We start from the raw sequence: 18,950 nt of genomic DNA, 5'->3' as shown, positions 1-18,950 counted from the left end.
TGAACGGGGCTGACAGGTAGGGCGGTTGTGTCACGTCTGATGGAAGTTACACATCTGCACCTATTTAAAATATTAGCCTACATCTATTTCGGACGAGGAGAGTTTGTTTTACCGACCACCGTGTATGAATGGGGAATGGAGGGAGAAACAGAGGTCTTTCGGACGAGCTTGAATCAAATGAGTTTTGCCGCCCATGTTTGACGCCCACCGTGTCGGAATGGGCTCAGAGGCGGTCGTGTCATGTCTAATTGAAGTTACTAACCTACCTCTATTTAGAGCAGTGGAAATCGGGCCGATGGATTGTCCGTGTAATGGGTAGACAGTAATTTCCATCTCCCAAACACTTGGCTTCGGGAAACCGATGTGGGAGTGGACATTTTGCTGTTTCTTTTGAATTTTGGGACAATAAGCATCCACGTTTACCCTGGCAAATAAATTCGAATCCATTTTGTATTCCTATCTGAATCTTTATAAATCATTCTATGTGTTTTTATATATCTTCAGAAGGACGACAAAGATATATTCCACTGTCATATATGAATATGGTTTACAAATGCCGATACTCAAATTCAGAAACTAGAATCCAGTTTAAGGTGAATTCGAATATTTGGAACACTTCATGTCCAACTCAAATGTCACACGCAGCATAATGTGTACTCCCATTTAGATATGTACAAAAGCGATGTATCAAGATTCAAATACCGAGTCAATCAACCAAGAATGTACGGAACTAACAGACATATAAACACTTATATAGTATATGGATCAATAATATCAACTAACATACATAAGCCAGGCTGCTGTACTTTTTTTGCTACAACAGCATCCTTTTTTAGCTAGCATCTTGGCCCTTTCCGATGTGTGCCACTTATGGTCCATCTATACTACTATTGCTGAATGCACATTCAGCCCGATTGGCATATTTGTAGGTCTGGCACAGCAATCCAAATGAAATGTCTCCGAGTCTTATCAATTAATATAGACTTGTGCTCAAATAAAATTACAAACAAAAAAACAAAAAAACAATTATTACATGATCTATAAAACAAATGGTTTGATTGATTACATGAACAGACAACACAAAGGTTATTCAACTATGGAAAGAACATTTCACCTATGATTTACCAAGTAGGAATTTAATTTCCTTTTTTCCTTCAGGACCTTAACAATCTGGTCAGTCTCAGCTTGCTTCGTTTTGAAATCCACCAAATATTTAATGCTTGTCTTGAGTACTGCTTGTGATTGTGCTGTTTGCTTTCTCAACATGTCAACTTCATCTCTAAGTGCAGAAGCAGAATCTCTTTCTACCACTTGTTTAGCCTCTAGAGCATCAGCAGTTGGCAATTCATAATGCATGATTGGGCCGGTGCCACTGCTGTGGGATGATGCAACGTCCATGGGGACCTCGCTCTTTGATCTTGGGCTAACCTGTTTTGCCATTAAAGTTCCGATTGGATTCAGAAAAGTTGAAGTTAGCAAAACATCACAACTGGGAGTTATAACAGCAAACCAGTTAAACAAACAAGGAATTAAAGAGTTTTAATTGGATGCTGAAAAGTAGTTATTAACATCATTGTAACCCGTTGTTGCAGCAGCAAAGCAGTTAAACAAACAAGTAGATATTTAAGTTAAGGCAAACAGGTAATTCTTAACAGTAAGTATCAAACACATAGATAGGCGTAGTCTACAATATGATTAACAGGCTGTGCCATTATGTAATCAGTAGCAAACTAAATTAAGCCAAGCAACGTAAATGAACAATTTTGCAATAAGTGGCTAACTAAAATTCCGAGAAGCAAGTAACTGAACTTGCGCTAGTTCTTTGTACAGGCACACTGCAACTTCTTTTTGGCTTACAAGGTTGTACGAAGGAGTCCATGGCATCAATTGCTTGGATACGCAGTCCCAATACTTCTTTCTTCCCACACTGCATGGGTAAGTCGAATGGTTAATCTGATAAGATGGTGCATCCTTGATATGTTATATGAGGACGTGTAGTCAGACTAGTTGTAGCCAAACACATCACACTGACTTTTACTGTATATTTCATATGACTACTTTTGGCATATCGAGATCTAAGCAATCTACAATAGGATGAAAAGACTGGCATCCTTCACATTATTGGCGAACTCAGTTCATAGAAACAAGCAATTCAACCATTCAGTGGGTAAATCAAAAGCGCTACTGGAATATTTTTCACTATCCAATCATACACGCAAAAAGGGGCGACACCACCATAGGGGCTGGTATGGGCGGCTGCCTCAGGTGGCTGGAAAGTGTGCACCTAGTTTGAGTCGTCCAGGTTGGCCCATGCTAGTTTTGTTCGTCCCAACGCACGAGCAGGCAATGTAAAAAATGAAGAAAAATGTTTCAATTTGGATGGGCCAATAACATAAGTGCAAGTCAGGCCCTATAGAAGGCTCGTGGCCCAAACGAGCGCCTCCCATATCGATCGACAGCAGGAAAAATCCCAATTCATTCGCTCCAGCCTCGAGTCTGGTTCGCTCCTAACCTAGCCGCCGCTGGACAGACCGACACAGCACTTCCTCGCGCCCTCGTTGGAGGGCGGTCGCGGGGCTTCAAGCGAACGGAAGGACAAGAAGATGAAGATCCAACCCTGGGTGTAGCCTATGTGGGAGGCAACGGCGGCAGCACGGGCATGACATCGAGCTTGCGCAAACGGACAGTCGCAGCTTGCAAGAGTAGCATGCGCAACGAGCAGGTACATCACATCCCTGATTATATCTAATTCAAGTTAAACCTGACGGTGTTGTAAAACTGCTTGTATGTAGGGAATCTATGAGAAAATGAAACCAATTTCTACTTATTTTATAACTCCCCCAATCAATACTGAACTGACTGCATCTGATGTATCTAATCAAGTTTCCGGTGCAAACATACAAGCTCATGTTGTTCTTGAGCCTGAAGTGTCTAATGAACATACTGCTAATGAAGGAGTTGATGCAAACATTTTACATGCTCCTGGTGATGAACATATAGTGTCTAATGAGGGATCTAATGCAAGCATTTTGTAAGCTCATTGAAGGATTTAGTGTCTAATGATGATCTACTATGTTGAGAGAGACAGAGATTTGCAGGCATTGATGACAAGCAAATTATAGTGCATTTTCATAGCTTGAGGAAACGTCGAGGCCATCTACCAGAAAGTCCCCGTATCATGACAACATAGCATAAATACTTTTCTAATCTGTTGTTTGAAACTATTAGCATACTTGTGCAGGATAGATATATTGATATGCAGTTTGCGCACTGGTTATACGTGCAATTACACTTCGATATTTTCAGCCAGAGAACGAATAATTCAAGCAGGTACAGACCATGTTTGTAGTCCTTGTACACCATGTTGCATTTTGTGTTTTTTGGTGCTTGCATCATTTAGTGTTTATAATCTGAACTACTTTGGATCATTAGCTGGTTTTCAAAGTGCATGTAGCTTCACATTTCTCAAGTTATGTTGATTTCCGGAGTGCAAGTACCTTCGTATTTTTTAAGTTAAATGTTCTCCCCTGGTGACTTGAATTCGTGGATCAGCCACTGCACACAAATCATACATGAATGCCAGTACGAATTAAATGAAATGCAGGGACTTACGCTAGCTCATTGTACAGGCTCACTACAGCTCTGCTTGCGCTTGGGATGTTCCATGTACAAGTCCATGTTACCACTTGCTTGGATGTGCAGGCCTTGTGCTCCTTGCATCCCCCTCTGCATTTTTGTCACGGCGAATGGTTGATCAAATAAGAGGAATCGACCTTGATGTTGTACCAGAGGACAGATACTTACATGTTATACGGGTGTGCAAGATGTGTACCAGATCCTGTAGCGCCGTCATGCTTCACTAAAATATGGATTTGCTTGTTTCAGATGATATCTCCAGAAGAAATAAGAGTTAAGGTCAGAGTTGCATAGGCGTGTAAGCTAAGAGAGCAGTTAAAGGATATCCAAACATCGTCGGAACAGTGCACAAGGGAGTGATGTGTGGATACCTAGTTCGGGCCGGCGTTTGGGCATGCTCGCCTAGATAGAGTGCGGGTCACTTTAGAGCCGTTGAGGGTGATGCGCTGGCGTTGGCTGGCCGCGCACAGATGCAGATCTTGAGTGGCAGCGGAGCGCTACGATGCGGTGGACGAGACCGTTGGTGAAGCCCCAACGGCCTCGGGGGGCGGAGGTGCGACGATGTGCTCGGTGAAGTAGCCCCGGTGAGCTGGGAGACGGCGTCGGTGAAGCACACCTGATGCGGTGGAACTCGGTGTCTGTGAGGCACATCGGTTGCGGCGGCCGACGTTGTCGGTGGACCACCAGGTGCGGTGGATGAGGGCGTAGATGAGGTAGCTCCGGTGCGGTGGTGAAGCGCGACCGTCGTCTTCGTCGTCATCGTCGGCACAGAGGTGGGGATCGGTGGGGAAAGAGACGAGACGAGGGGCGATTGGAGGGTCGGTGGTGAATTAGGGATTTGAGCAATCTGGGCGCGGAAGGGGACGATGGAGAAGAGAGATTTTGCAGGGCTGGAATTGGGGCCGCCAGATATTTCAATCCGAAACGTGGAAGCGCGAACTTATAGTGTCGTCGTCCTTTTTGGGGGGGGGGGGGGGGGGGGGGGGCGGGGTGCTACGCGTCCGTCCGACACACGCGACCACCCCGACAGGACTATGCATCGGTGCCTTAAGACACCTGCCTTTCTGTCCATGACATATGGGCCCAACAGGTGGCTGGCCCACATGTCAGTGACCCAAAGGCAGTTGCCTTTAAGGCACCGAAGCAGCGTCCACCCCGGCACGACCCTGATTTGCCTGGTGCGCCTACATTTGAGAATGCAAACGAATCTTCTTTCATTTGCAAATGAATCTGTATGTATTACCATGCCCGTGTTTTCCTTGCAATAATTAGTCATTCGAAATGAGATACTCCATCTGTTCACTTTTGTAAGTCGTTTCAGACAACTTAAAATGAACTATTTTGCACATTGTCTGAAATGTCTTCAAGGTCTTATAAAAGTGAACAGAGGGAGTACTATAAATTAATTAATGTGGAGTTATTTTAAAAAAAATCGAAACAGTACCCACGCTAACGTGGATTAGAGTGTGTGTCACTTAATTAGTTATTTGAATTAGAGTGTGTGTCACGTAGTTAGTTATTTGAATTAGAGTGTGTGTCACGTCGCGATCTACAATTCTAACATGGATTTCACATTTCACTGTATCCACGCTACTTTTTTAATACAAATTCATATGTATATGATGAACACCATGGTAGTGAGAAAACTTTTGGATGGATTCAAACATATGACCTACAAAATAGCACAACAAACTGAGTCAATGTCAACTTTTCGAAACTTAGTATGGCACGAATTCGAAATAATTACCCGTATGCCTCGTCCTTGGTTCAAATCTTACAATGTACACCGAATTGAAACATCATATTAAGTCTCATACTATGTACATTCAAATGTTGTTTTTAGCCCCCCCCCTCGCACAAACGCTACATACTTCCTGTATCGGTCAATCTTCCTCTCCTAACCACCTTAGGAAGCTATCGGTTTCCATCACACGTTCATTCTTTCTCTCCATGTTTCGATCTCTAAGTCTCTCAACTACACAACCCCCTTTTCCACTCTATTACCAAATGTATTTACCTCACACACCCGCCATTGCACCCCATGCCGAGCTCTCTCCCCCCCCTCTCCCTCTCACCCTCTCGCGCTAAATACATGCATTGCCTATCTAGCCCCCCAACCTCTCGTGCATGCGCACGCACGCACGTTGTATATCTAGGTCACTCCCTCGAGACTGTCTCACTCTTTCTTCCGCACGGCGGGCCACACTCGCTCACTCTCTTTATCTGAGTCTCGTTTAACCTCGTTTTCTTTCACACACAAATGATATATCTCCCTGTTCGGGCCTCGATCGACACACTCTATACTCTCTCACGCAGATTGTCTATCTAGGTCAGTCCATCCAAGCCGCCACCACTCTTTCGACCTCATGGTGGGCCACTCTCACTCAATCTCTCTCTCTCTCTCTCTCCGTATGTCTCGATTGACCTCGCTCTTTCTCGGACGAAAACGATATATCACCATGTTTGAGCCCAATTCGACCTATTCACCTTGTATACTATCTCATGCACATCATCTATCTAGGTCACTCTCTCCAACCCGTCTCACTCTTTCGATCGCACGGCGACCCTATGTGATCGGTTGACCTTGCTTCCTCCCACGCACAAAATATATCTACACGTCTGTGACTGGATCATCTCTCAAGCTCTATCTTACCGCCCTCAACCTTGCCAAAAAGCTCAATCGGACAATATCTCTCCAGAGCATATATATTTGTTCAATGAATGTCGGACCACACTCACTTTGTCTCTCTATCTATATGTCTCTCGATTGACCTCGCTTTCTCACACCGTATCTTCCATGCGTTGAAGCTACTACCTCTCCATCCCTCGCAAAGCCGGAGCTATTTACATTGCGAGGGGCACTCCAACCTTGGATTAATTTGTGTAGGCATTTATTCCGGTCGGTTTAGATTATATTTTCGTAGCATTCGGCCCACAACTACTCCAAACACCGTTGCAACCCACGCAACTGCCCTAGTTGATTTCCCTCTGGCTCGGTCATCGCTCTCTCGCACGTCCTTTCTCGCCTTCAACGTCGCACCATGGTATTATTGAAAAAAACTATGTTGTTCTCTTTAATTATTATAAATAAGCTACAAAACTACACACCGATAGTCCACCTGGAATGGAACAAATTTCGACCCACAAATTAAAGTGGTACAAAGCACACACCGAGGGGCCCACATGTCATGAAACAAATTTGGACCCATATACAAATTAAAAAATAAAGGACAAGGATCGAACATGCGACCGGGCCTTCAAGCCGCACGTCAAGAGTAGGCAACATACGTAGAATAGTAATGTTTGTTGTACCCCCTTTGTTCACATAATGTTTTTATATTACCATAGCCTAATTAATGGATAACATGTAATATTATTTTTAGTACTATTCGCCTTCACTTACTGGTGGGTTCCATGTGTGCTCTCTCTCTCTCCTCCCCTTCTGCATTTAGACGCACGGGCAAACAGGAAGAACTCGCGGGCGATGTTGCTGTTGACCATATCTGGACGCGTTCACAAGTCACGGCACCAGTGTCACGTACTAGCAGCACTAGTCAGTGTGTACGTGCAATGCACGTTAATTTGGAAGTATATTAAGTGCATGCGGATATTAACTACTATTATAAGAGTTCGTTCCGATTTGTCCTTTGCTACAAAAAGGATTGGGCCACCTTGCTGCACTTTATTTACTTTTGTTACTTGTTGCTCGTTACAATTTATCTTGTCACAAAAACTATCTGTTACCACTTATTTCAGTATTTGCAGAGAATACCTTGCTGAAAACCGCTTATCATTTCCTTCTGCTCCTCGTTGGGTTCGACACTCTTACTTATCGAAAGGACTACGATAGATCCCTTATACTTGTGGGTCATCATGGTAGCACATGATATTCTTACATATAGGAGAATATGATGTCCTCCTTCATCTTAGATGCTACAGTGATACGAGCTTCGAGGTCGTTGGATATGGGATCAAAGGGCATGTAAGTAGTTTTTGTATAAATTGTGTGCAATTCTCAAACTCATCAAGGTTTCCTGTAGAAATATTAAGACACATCATGTGAGCTGATATATCTCAGATCTACAAGCTCCAAGCAACTCGTATCGGCATATAGCATCTAAGTTATGGGGGCACATGATATTCTCCCGGGGAGGAGGGGTGGGGGTGCACAACCAATCGGTGGCTGGGAGGGTGGGGACAAATATAATCTAAACAACACTAAACAGAGCTCCACAATTTTATCTAAGGTCGAGGGGTTGACCCCCGACAATCATAGCTCCGCCTAAACAGAACATTTGCATGTACTGTAGTAATAGACTTAATATTCATGTTTCAGTTTCATTTTCATTTTAAATATTGAATCGAGGACCATGGATGTCTTACATTTTACTCCCCTCGTTCCTAAATATTAGTCTTTTTAGAGGCTTCAAATGGACTGGCACATACGGATGTATATAGACATATTTTAGAGTCTAGATTCACTCATTTTGCTCCGTATGTAGTCACTTGTTGAACTCTCTAAAAGACTAATATTTAGGAATAGAAGGAGTATTTTTGAATTCGTGTCATACATGCATGGTTTGGAAAAATAGATGCACTATACTTATTGGATTGTTGTTGTGTTCGTGCGTGTGTGTCTCTCTGTGTGTGTGTGTGGTCATATGCTTGATATATACAAAGTTTTCTCACCTCCATATTGTTCATCTTTTAAATTTGAATTTGCATTGGAAAACTTACTAGGGATACCATGAAATGTGAAATCCACGTTGAGATCATTATATCACAAACTCACTCTAATTCAACAACTCGTCATAAATCAATTACCACGTTGAGATTAGTATTTGCAAGGAAAATACAGGTATTGTAATACACATAGATTCGTTCGGCAATTTAAAAGGTTCCTTTCGTATTCTCGAATGGTAGGACCCAACGGCGTACCAGCCAGACCTTGGCTCGTGTTGATCCTAAAAAAACCGAGCTCGTGTCCTTCAGTGGCGTGCGTGGTACGCACATTAGGCAACCCCAACCAGTCGAGCCTCAGTGTTTCAAGTCGAAATATCTGGCGGCTAGAATTCCAGCCCTAGGAAATTCCCCTCATGGCCCCAGTCCATAATGACTACCGATGAACAACAGAGGGATGCTTTAGTAACTAGACAACGTTACCTACCATGCCGAGCACGGTTCAATTCCCTCGGTCGCCGCTCGTCAAGGTCACCCGTCAACTTCATTGCCTAGTACTACTACTACTACACCAAGATGAGCACAGAATTGAGCCCGCTTGTTCGTGCCTAGTACTTGAGTTAATATATCAGGCAATGCACTGGTACGGAGGGATTATCCTTTTACTCTGCATATATAACTTGTCTGAAGTATAACTAAGCAAAAATTTTGACCAAATCCTTTCTTAAGAAATACAACAGGACATATGTATGGGTTGAAAATTTATTGCATGATGCAGGTTATGATATTGTTTCGAATCCTAGATCTTAAATTTCAGAAAATCCAAAAGTGAGCATAAGTTCTTGAAACTAAGCATGGTCACGTGACATGGCACAAATATTACTTCGTAAGTTTTTTCTTCAATTTGAGACAAGCTGCTTATGACAAGTTGCACAAATGAAGAGCCAAGGTATTTTGAAAGAAAGACCTGTCACGTTAAGGCGAACGCTTTCACTATTGAAACCGTGGGCGTTTACGTGCCACCACGAGTCCCCGCTTCTCATCGGCAGGTGCCATCCGAGCAAGCGTGTGAGTCGACGGGAGGCGTGCGAGCAGACCGCTGCGCCGGCTGTCAGGGAGGCATGTGAGCAGACCGCTGTGCAGGCTCACCGGGAGGCAAGCCCTTTGACCAGGCTCCGCCTCACACCGTCGTTCCAACTGCTCCCACTTTTAATGTCGTCGGTGCCGCAGTTTAAAATCAACCCCGCACTACCTGGTATCGCTACAATCCTCTCTCTTCCTCTCCGATTCTCCTATCGTCTACCTCCAACTAGCCTGACCTAAACGTACGTCATGCCGCATCACGATGGTCTGCCCTTAGTGTTCCAGTTTCCTGAGGAAGACACCCAGCCGGAGTCTCAAGAACATAATGCGCTTTGGGACGAGCTTGAACTGGCCTTGCGGGAAGACGCCGCGCCTGTCCCCGCTCCCGTTCCGGCTCCCGTCGCCCCGACTGCGCCAGCGCCCATCCCCGTGGCATTGATGGGCTGGGAGCCGCACATTGTCGCCGAGCTTGATCCCACGGGATTCCACGAGGTCCCCGTCGACTTTCACACGCCCGTGCACCTGCCAGCGCATGCGCCCGCGCGTGCACTGACGCGCACACCCGTGCCAGTGCCCGTGCACTTGCCAGCGCATGCGCCTGCGCGTGCACTGACGTGCGCGCCCGTGCGGGTGCCCGTGCACACGAATGTCTCCGCTGAGCCATTGACAACGCCTATCCCCATGCGGGTGCCAGTGCCCCCATCAGCGGCATGGATGGCCGCCGTCGACCGCTTCCTTGCACCAACGCCAGTCGCCTCCTCCCGCCAGTCGACTCGCTCTGAAGTGCAGAACATTTTGGCCTTCCTTGAAGCTAGGCCAACGTCCAGGAGTACGCCAACAACGGTGCAAGACGCCACCATCACCGTCGGTCAGTGGCCCGATGACACACAGAGCATGGCAGAGGAGCCGCTTCCCACCGCGAGACGCCCCCGCCGCCGCCGCGTAATCTAAATTTGCCATGAAAAACGTTCGGATTGCCATGCTTAAAATTCGAAAGTTTATCATTTCTGTTTATTTTATATCGATTGTCGTATAATTTAAAGTCGGAGTCAGACTGAACGAAATGTATGGTTTGATCGATTGAATGTTCTGCTAGAGCCGTATCAAATTAAATATAAAACGTCATCAAGACACATGTATTCCTTGTCATCCAACGACCTAGACTGCTTTAATGTCGAGCACTCAACACGTTTAGCGTGCAGTTAATTTCATGCCAAAAATAGTGCTAATCACATGACAACACGCAAATAATATCCTTATGCATAAAGGATCTGAACATATGATCTTCCACCAAATAAACCAACTAGCATCAACTACAAGGAGTAATCAACACTACTAGCAACCTACTAGCATCAATCCCGGACTTTGAGACAAGAATTGGATACAAGAGATGAACTAGGGTTTGGAGATGAGATGGTATTGGTGAAGATGTTGATGGAGATTGCCCTCTCCCAATGATAGGAGCGTTGGTGATGAAGATGGTGATGATTTCCCCCTCCCGGAGGGAAGTATCCTCCGCAGAACAGCTCTGCCGGAGCTCTAGATTGTTTCCACCTCGTGGCGGCGGAGTCTCGTCCCGAAAGGTTGCCTCCGATTTTTCTCTCATCGAAAGACCTCAGATGGACGTCGGAGACCCACCAGGGGGCCCACGAGGTAGGGGGGCGCGCCCCCCACCCTCGTGAGCAGGGTGTGGGCCCCTGGACTTCATCTTTGGCAAGGATTTTTCTTTATTTATTTTAAGATATTCCGTGGAGTTTCAGGACTTTTGGAGTTACGCAGAATAGGTCTCTAATATTTGCTCCTTTTCCAGCCCAGAATTCCAGCTGCCAGCATTCTCCCTCCTTATGTAAACCTTGTAAAATAAGAGAGAATAGCTATAAGTATTGTGACATAAAATGAAATAACAACCCATAATGCAATAAATATCGATATAAAAGCATGATGCAAAATGGACATATCAACTCCCGCAAGCTTAGACCTCGCTTGTCCTCAAGCGAAAAGCCGATACAAATAAATATGTCCTCATGTTTAGGGGTAGAGGCGTCGATAAAAATAAAATACGGACATGAAGGCATCATGATTATTCTCACAACAGCAACAAATATAGATTTTGTCATATGATTGCTTATGTTCAAGTGATGATCTAATCACAAAGCAAAAGTATAAATCATAAACCTTATTGGGCTCCAACAAACTATAATCATGGTCACTGAAGCAATTGCAATTTATCATAACATCGGAAAGAGTCTATGTCAGAGCTTAGAAGCAAGTCCACATACTCAACTATCATTTAGTCCTTCATAATTGCTAACACTCACGCGATACTTGTGGTTACGGAGTTTTAATCGGACATAGAGAAAGATAGGGGCTTATAGTTTTGCCCCACAACCTTTTACCTCAAGGGCAATGTCAACAATAATGGTTCATGCTCCCCTACATCCAATTAGATATATATATCATGTTCTTTCCAACATGCTAAGCTTTGCCAAAGGATAAAAAGAAAAAGAAAAGGTGAAGATCACCGTGACTCTTGCAAAAGTTAGAAGATAATTATAAAAGATAGTCCCTTCGTAGAGGGAAGCAGAGGTTGCCATGCGCTTTTATGGTTGGATGCACAAAATCTTAGTGCGAAAGAATGTCACTTTATATTGCCCCTTGTGATGTGAACCTTTATTATGCAGTTTGTCGCTTTTATTACTTCCACATCACAAGATCGTATAAAGCTTATTTCTCCCACACCAATCAATCATACATATTTAGAGCAATTTTTATTGCTTTGCACCGATGATAACTTGAAGGATCTTACTCAATCCATAGGTAGATATAGTGGACTCTCATGGCAAAACTGGTTTAAGGGTATTTGGAAACACAAGTAGTATCTCTACTTAGTGCTGAGAATTTGGCTAGCATGAGGGGGAAAGGCAAGCTCAACAAGTTAGAGGATCCATGACAACATACTTTATCTCAGATATAAGAAAGGCATAACTCATTACGTTATCTTCCTTGTCCAACATCAACTCTTTAGCATGTCATATTTTAATGAGCGCTTCCAATCATAAAGGATGTTAATGATAATATATCTATATGTGAAAACCTCTCTTTCCTTATTACTTCCTATTAATTGCAACAATGACCAAAGCTATGTCTGTCAACTCCCAACAACTTTTAATCATCATACTCTTTCTATGTGAAGTCATTACTCAATAAGATCAATATGAACTTTTTGTTTCTTTTTATTCTTTTTCTCTTTTCTTTTATTCACCCAAGATCATGGAAAAATAATCAAGCCCTTGACTCAACACTAATCTTTATTATATATAGCTCACGGACTCGATTACAAAGAGAGGTCATAAAGCAAAACTCAAAACTAGATCATGCCATAAACTTTATTCTACTAGATCAAGATACTACTAATAGGATCGAACTAAGAAAAACGGTAAATATAGGAGTTGTGATTGTGATACGATACCGGGGCACCTCCCCCAAGCTTGGCAGTTGCCAAGGGGAGTGCCCATACCCATGTGATTATGTCTCCTTCTTTGTTGTTGGTGTAATATTCTTGGCGATGATTCCCCTCAAGATACGGTTCTCCTCCTCTAGCTTATTGACTTACTGCTTGAGGTCCATTATCTCCTTATGAAGCTTTCATTGGAAGGGATAACCGAGTTTGGAATAGCTGAGCTATGTAGTTCCCCCATCATGAACCCAGCTCGGAAGCGAGAGGTGACTTCTTGATCCTCCATGGCATCTACCCTCATCAGGTCAGCCTCCATCTCTTCCTCCGTTACTGGCCCAAAGTGGTCAGCGTCTCTGTTTGCACTTGGTTCCGGTGCCGGATTAGATACCCGGCTCTCCCCGACTGACTCTTCAGAAGACATCTTGCTCTAATCCGCAGCAACAACAGCTCGAAATGAAAATAGAGGACAATTGCGTGATACGGGAGTCAAATCCTTCGGGAGAATAAATAATGAATTTTTACCGACCAAAATACGTAACGTGCAAGAAAACGGAGTCCGACAGGCATACGAGGTGCTCACGAGGTAGGGGGCGCGCCCAGAGGGGTAGGGCGCGCCCACCACACCCTCGTGGGGCCCTCGTGTCCTTCCCGGACTAGTACTTATATCTTCTATTTTTCTAAATATTCCAAAACGGGGAAATATTGCCTTAAAATTGTTTTGGAGTTGGTTTACTTACCGTACCACATACCTATTCCTTTTCGGGGTCTGAAACTGTCTGGAAAGTGTCTCTTATGTATTCCTCCGGGGTTACAGTTTCAATAATATTGTTTTCAACATTTATGGGATTACCTGAGATGTAATGTTTAATTCTTTGACCGTTTACCACCTTCGGATTCGTACCTTCGAAGTTGTTCATTTTTATTGCACCGGAACGGTAGACCTCCTCGATAACATAGGGGCCTTCCTGTTGGGGAACGTTGCAGAAAACAAAGAAAATTCCTACGTTTCACCAAGATCAATCTATGGAGTCAACTAGCAACGAGAGGAGAGTGCATCTCCATACCCTTGTAGATCGCGAGCGGAAGCGTTCAAGAGAACGGGGATGATGGAGTCGTACTAGCCATGATCCAAATCACCGATGACCAAGTGCCGAACGGACGGCACCTCCGCGTTCAACACACATACGGAGTGGATGACGTCTCCTCCTTCTTGATCCAGCAAGGGGGAAGGAGAGGTTGATGAAGATCCAGCAGCACGACGGCGTGGTGGTGAATGCAGCAGTGATCGCAGCAGGGCTTCGCCGAGCTTCTGCGAGAGGGAGAGGTGTAGCAGGGGAGAGGGAGGCGCCAAGGCTTGAGGTGCGGCTGCCCTCCCTCCCCCACCTTTATATAGCCCCCCTAGGGGGGTGCGCCGGCCCTAGGAGATGGGATCTCCTAGGGGGGCGGCGGCCAAGGGGTGGAGTACCCCCCAAGGCAAGTGGAGGCGCCCCCTCCCCTAGGGTTCCCAACCCTAGGCGCATGGGGGCCCAAGGGGGGGCGCACCAGCCCACTATGGGCTGGTTCTCCTCCCCACTTCAGCCCATGGGGCCCTCCGGGATGGGTGGCCCCACCCGGTGGACCCCCGGGACCCATCTGGTGGTCCCGGTACAATACCGGTGACCCAGAAACTTTCCCGATGGCCGAAACTACACTTCCTATATATAACTCTTCACCTCCGGACAATTCCGGAACTCCTCGTGACATCCAGGATCTCATCCGGGACTCCGAACAACTTTCGGATTACTGCATACTCATATCTATACAACCCTAGCGTCACCGAACCTTAAGTGTGTAGACCCTACGAGTTCGGGAGACAAGCAGACATGACCGAGACGACTCTCTGGTCAATAACCAACAGCGGGATCTGGATACCCATGTTGGCTCCCACATGCTCCTCGATGATCTCATCGGATGAACCATGATGTCGAGGACCTAATCAATCCTGTACTCAATTCCCTTTGTCAATCGGTACGTTACTTGCCCGAGACTCGATCGTCGGTATGCCAATACCTTGTTCAGTCTCGTTACCGACAAGTCACTTTACTCGTACTGTAATGCATGATCCTGTGATCAACCACTTGATCACATTGAGCTCATTATGATGATGCATTACCGAGTGGGCCCAGAGATACCTCTCCGTCATACGGAGTGACAAATCCCAGTCTCGATTCGTGCCAACCCAACAGACACTTTCGGAGATACCTGTAATGTACCTTTATAGTTACCCAATTATGTTGTGACGTTTGGCACACCCAAGTCACTCCTACGGTATCCGGGGGTTGCACAATCTCATGGTCTAAGGAAATTATACTTGACATCCAGAAAAGCTACAGCAAACGAACTACACGATCTTTGTGCTATGCTTAGGTTTGGGTCTTGTCCATCACATCATTCTCCTAATGATGTGATCCCGTTATCGATGACATCCCCATGTCCATAGCCAGGAAACCATGACTATCTGTTGATCAACGAGCTAGTCAACTAGAGGCTCACTAGGGACACATTGTGGTCTATGTATCCACACATGTATTACGATTTCCGGATAATACAATTATAGCATGAATAATAGACAATTATCATGAACAAGGAAATATAATAATCATTTTATTATTGCCTCTAGGGAATATTTCCAACACTTCCCATTTAGAGAGAAGTTTTCCTGCAAAAAATCTTAAACGAGAGTTGTATAGCAATACATAATCACCTACATTAAACTCACGCTTTTGTATCCTTTTGTCATGCCATCTTTTAACTTTTTCTTTAAATAACTTGGCATTTTCATAAGCTTGGGTTCTCCATTCATCAAGTGAGCTAATATCAAATAACCTCTTCTCACCGGCAAGTTTGAAATCATAGTTGAGCTCTTTAATAGCCCAATATGCCTTATGTTCTAGTTCGAGAGGTAAGTGGCATGCTTTTCCATAAACCATTTTATATGGAGACATACCCATAGGATATTTATATGCAGTTCTATAAGCCCATAATGCATCATCAAGTTTTCTTAGACCAATTCTTTCTAGACCTATTAACAGTCTTTTGCAAAATTAATTTGAGCTCTCTATTGCTCAATTCTACTTGACCACTAGACGGTGGGTGATAAGGAGATGCAATTCTATGATTAACATCATATTTAGCAAGTGTTTTATGGAAAGCATCATGAATAAAGTGTGAACCACCATCAGTCATTAAATATCTAGGGACTCCAAACCTCGGAAAAATAACTTCCTTAAGCATTTTAACAGAAGTGTTATGATCCGCACTACTAGTTGGAATAGCCTCTACCCACTTAGTAACATAATCAACAGCAACTAAAATATGTGTATACCCATTAGAGGCAGGAAAAGGTCCCATATAATCAAAGCCCCAGACATCAAACGGTTCAATAACAAGAGAATAATTCATAGGCATTTCTTGACGTCTACTAATATTACCAATTCTTTGACATTCATCACAAGATAAGACAAACTTACGGGCATCCTTGAAAAGAGTAGGCCAATAAAAACCGGATTGCAATACCTTATGTGCAGTTCTATCTCCAGCGTGGTGTCCTCCATAAGCTTCAGAGTGACACTTGCGTAGGATCTGTTCCTGTTCATGCTCAGGTACACAACGTCTAATAACACCATCTACTCCTTCTTTATAAAGATGTGGGTCATCCCAAAAGTAATGTCGTAAATCATAGAATTTTTTTTTCTTTTGTTGGTATGTGAAGCTAGGTGGTATAAACTTAGCAACAATATAATTAGCATAATCAGCATACCAAGGAGTACTACGAGAAGTACTTATAACATTTAATTGTTCATCGGGAAAGCTATCATTAATAGGTAGTGGGTCATCAAGAACATTTTCTAACCTAGACAAGTTGTCTGCAAGGGGGTTCTCAACTCCTTTTCTATCAATGATATGCAAATCAAATTCTTGTAGCAGGAGAACCCACCTAATAAGTCTAGGTTTAGCATCTTTCTTTTCCATAAGATATTTAATAGCAGCATGATCAGTGTGAATAGTTACTTTAGAATCAACAATATAAGGTCTGAACTTATCACGAGCAAATAAAACTGCTAAAAGTTCTTTTTCAGTAGTAGCATAATTTCTTTGAGCATTATCTAGAGTCTTACTGGCATAATGGATAACATTTAATTTCTTATCAAGTCTTTGCCCTAGAACAGCACCTACAGCATAATCACTAGCATCACACATAATTTTAAAGGGTAAATTCCAATCAGGTTGCTGAATAACAGGTGCCGAGACTAATGTTTTCTTAAGTATTTCAAATGCTTCTACACAATCATCATCAAAGATAAATGGTATATCTTTTTGCAATAAATTAGTCAGAGGCCGAGAAATTTTTGAGAAGTCCTTAGTGAACCTCCTATAAAATCCGGCGTGACCAAGGAAACTTCTTATACCTTTGATGTCCTTGGGACATCGCATCTTTTCAATAGCATCAACTTTGGCTTTATCAACTTCAATACCTCTTTCGGAAACTTTGTGCCCCAAAACAATACCTTCATTAACCATAAAGTGGCACTTTTCCCAATTCAAGACAAGATTAGTTTCTTCACATCTCTGCAAAACTCGATCAAGGTTTCTCAAGCAATCATCAAAAGAGGAACCATAGACGGAAAAATCGTCCATGAAAACCTCACAAATTTTTTCACAAAAGTCAGATAATATAGCCATCATGCATCTTTGAAAGGTAGCAGGTGCATTACATAGACCGAAAGGCATACGTCTATAAGCAAAAGTACCAAAAGGGCATGTAAAAGTAGTCTTTGATTAATCTCTAGCCGACACAGGTATTTGAGAGAAACCAGAATAACCATCTAGAAAGCAGTAATGTGTATGTTTGCATAATCTTTCCAACATTTGATCAATAAAAGGTAAGGGGTAATGATCTTTTTTAGTAGCTTTATTTAATTTGCGGAAATCAATTACCATCCTATAACCTGTAATAATTCTTTGTGGAATCAATTCATCTTTATCATTAGGAACAACAGTAGTACCTCCCTTCTTAGGGACACAATGGACAGGACTTACCCACCGACTATCAGCAACGGGATAAATTATACCTTCCTCCAGAAGCTTGAGTGTTTCTTTTCTTACCACTTCTTTCATTTTAGGATTCAGACATCGTTGAGGATCACGAACTGGTTTGGCATCTGCTTCCAAATTTATTTTTATGTTGACATAGAGTGGGACTAATGCCCTTAAGATCATCAAGAGTGTATCCAATAGCAGCACGATGCTTCTTCAGAGTTTTCAATAATCTTTCTTCTTCATGCTCTGAAAGGTTAGCACTAATAATAACAGGATATATCTTCTTTTCATCAAGATAAGCATATTTAAGATTATCTAGCAACGGTTTAAGCTCAAACACGGGATCGCCCTTGGGTGGAGGGGGATCCCCTAAAATTTCAACAGGCAAATTGTGTTCCAGAATAGGTTCCTGTTTAAAGAATACTTCATCTATTTCCCTTCTTTCATTCATGAACATGTCATTTTCATGGTCTAGCAAATAGTGTTCTAAAGGATCACTAGGAGGTACGGCAATAGAAGCAAGACCAATAATATCATCCTTACTAGGCAATTCTTCCTCACGATGTTGTTTACTAAATTTAGAGAAATTAAACTCATGAACCATATCATCCAAGCCAATAGTAACAACATTCTTTTCGCAATCTATCTTAGCATTAACAGTGTTCAAGAAGGGTCTACCAAATATAATGGGACAAAAGCTATCTTGTGGAGAACCAAGAACAAGAATGTCAGTGGGATATTTAGTTTTCCCACACAAGACTTCAACATCTCTAACAATCCCAGTTGGTGATATAGTATCCCTATTAGCAAGCTTAATAATGACATCAATTTCTTCTAACTCAACAGGTCCAATGTCATGCATAATTTCTTTGTATAAGTCAATGGGTATAACACTAGAACTAGCACCCATATCACATAAGCCATGATAACAATGATCTCCTATTTCAACAGAAATAACAGGCACGCCTACCACAGGTCTATGTTTATCTTTATCACAAGGATTAGCAATTCTAGC

This window comes from Triticum urartu, chromosome 7, assembly GCF_003073215.2.
Source record: "Triticum urartu cultivar G1812 chromosome 7, Tu2.1, whole genome shotgun sequence".
NCBI lineage: Eukaryota > Viridiplantae > Streptophyta > Magnoliopsida > Poales > Poaceae > Triticum > Triticum urartu.
Note: the sequence above shows the minus strand (reverse complement) of the source record.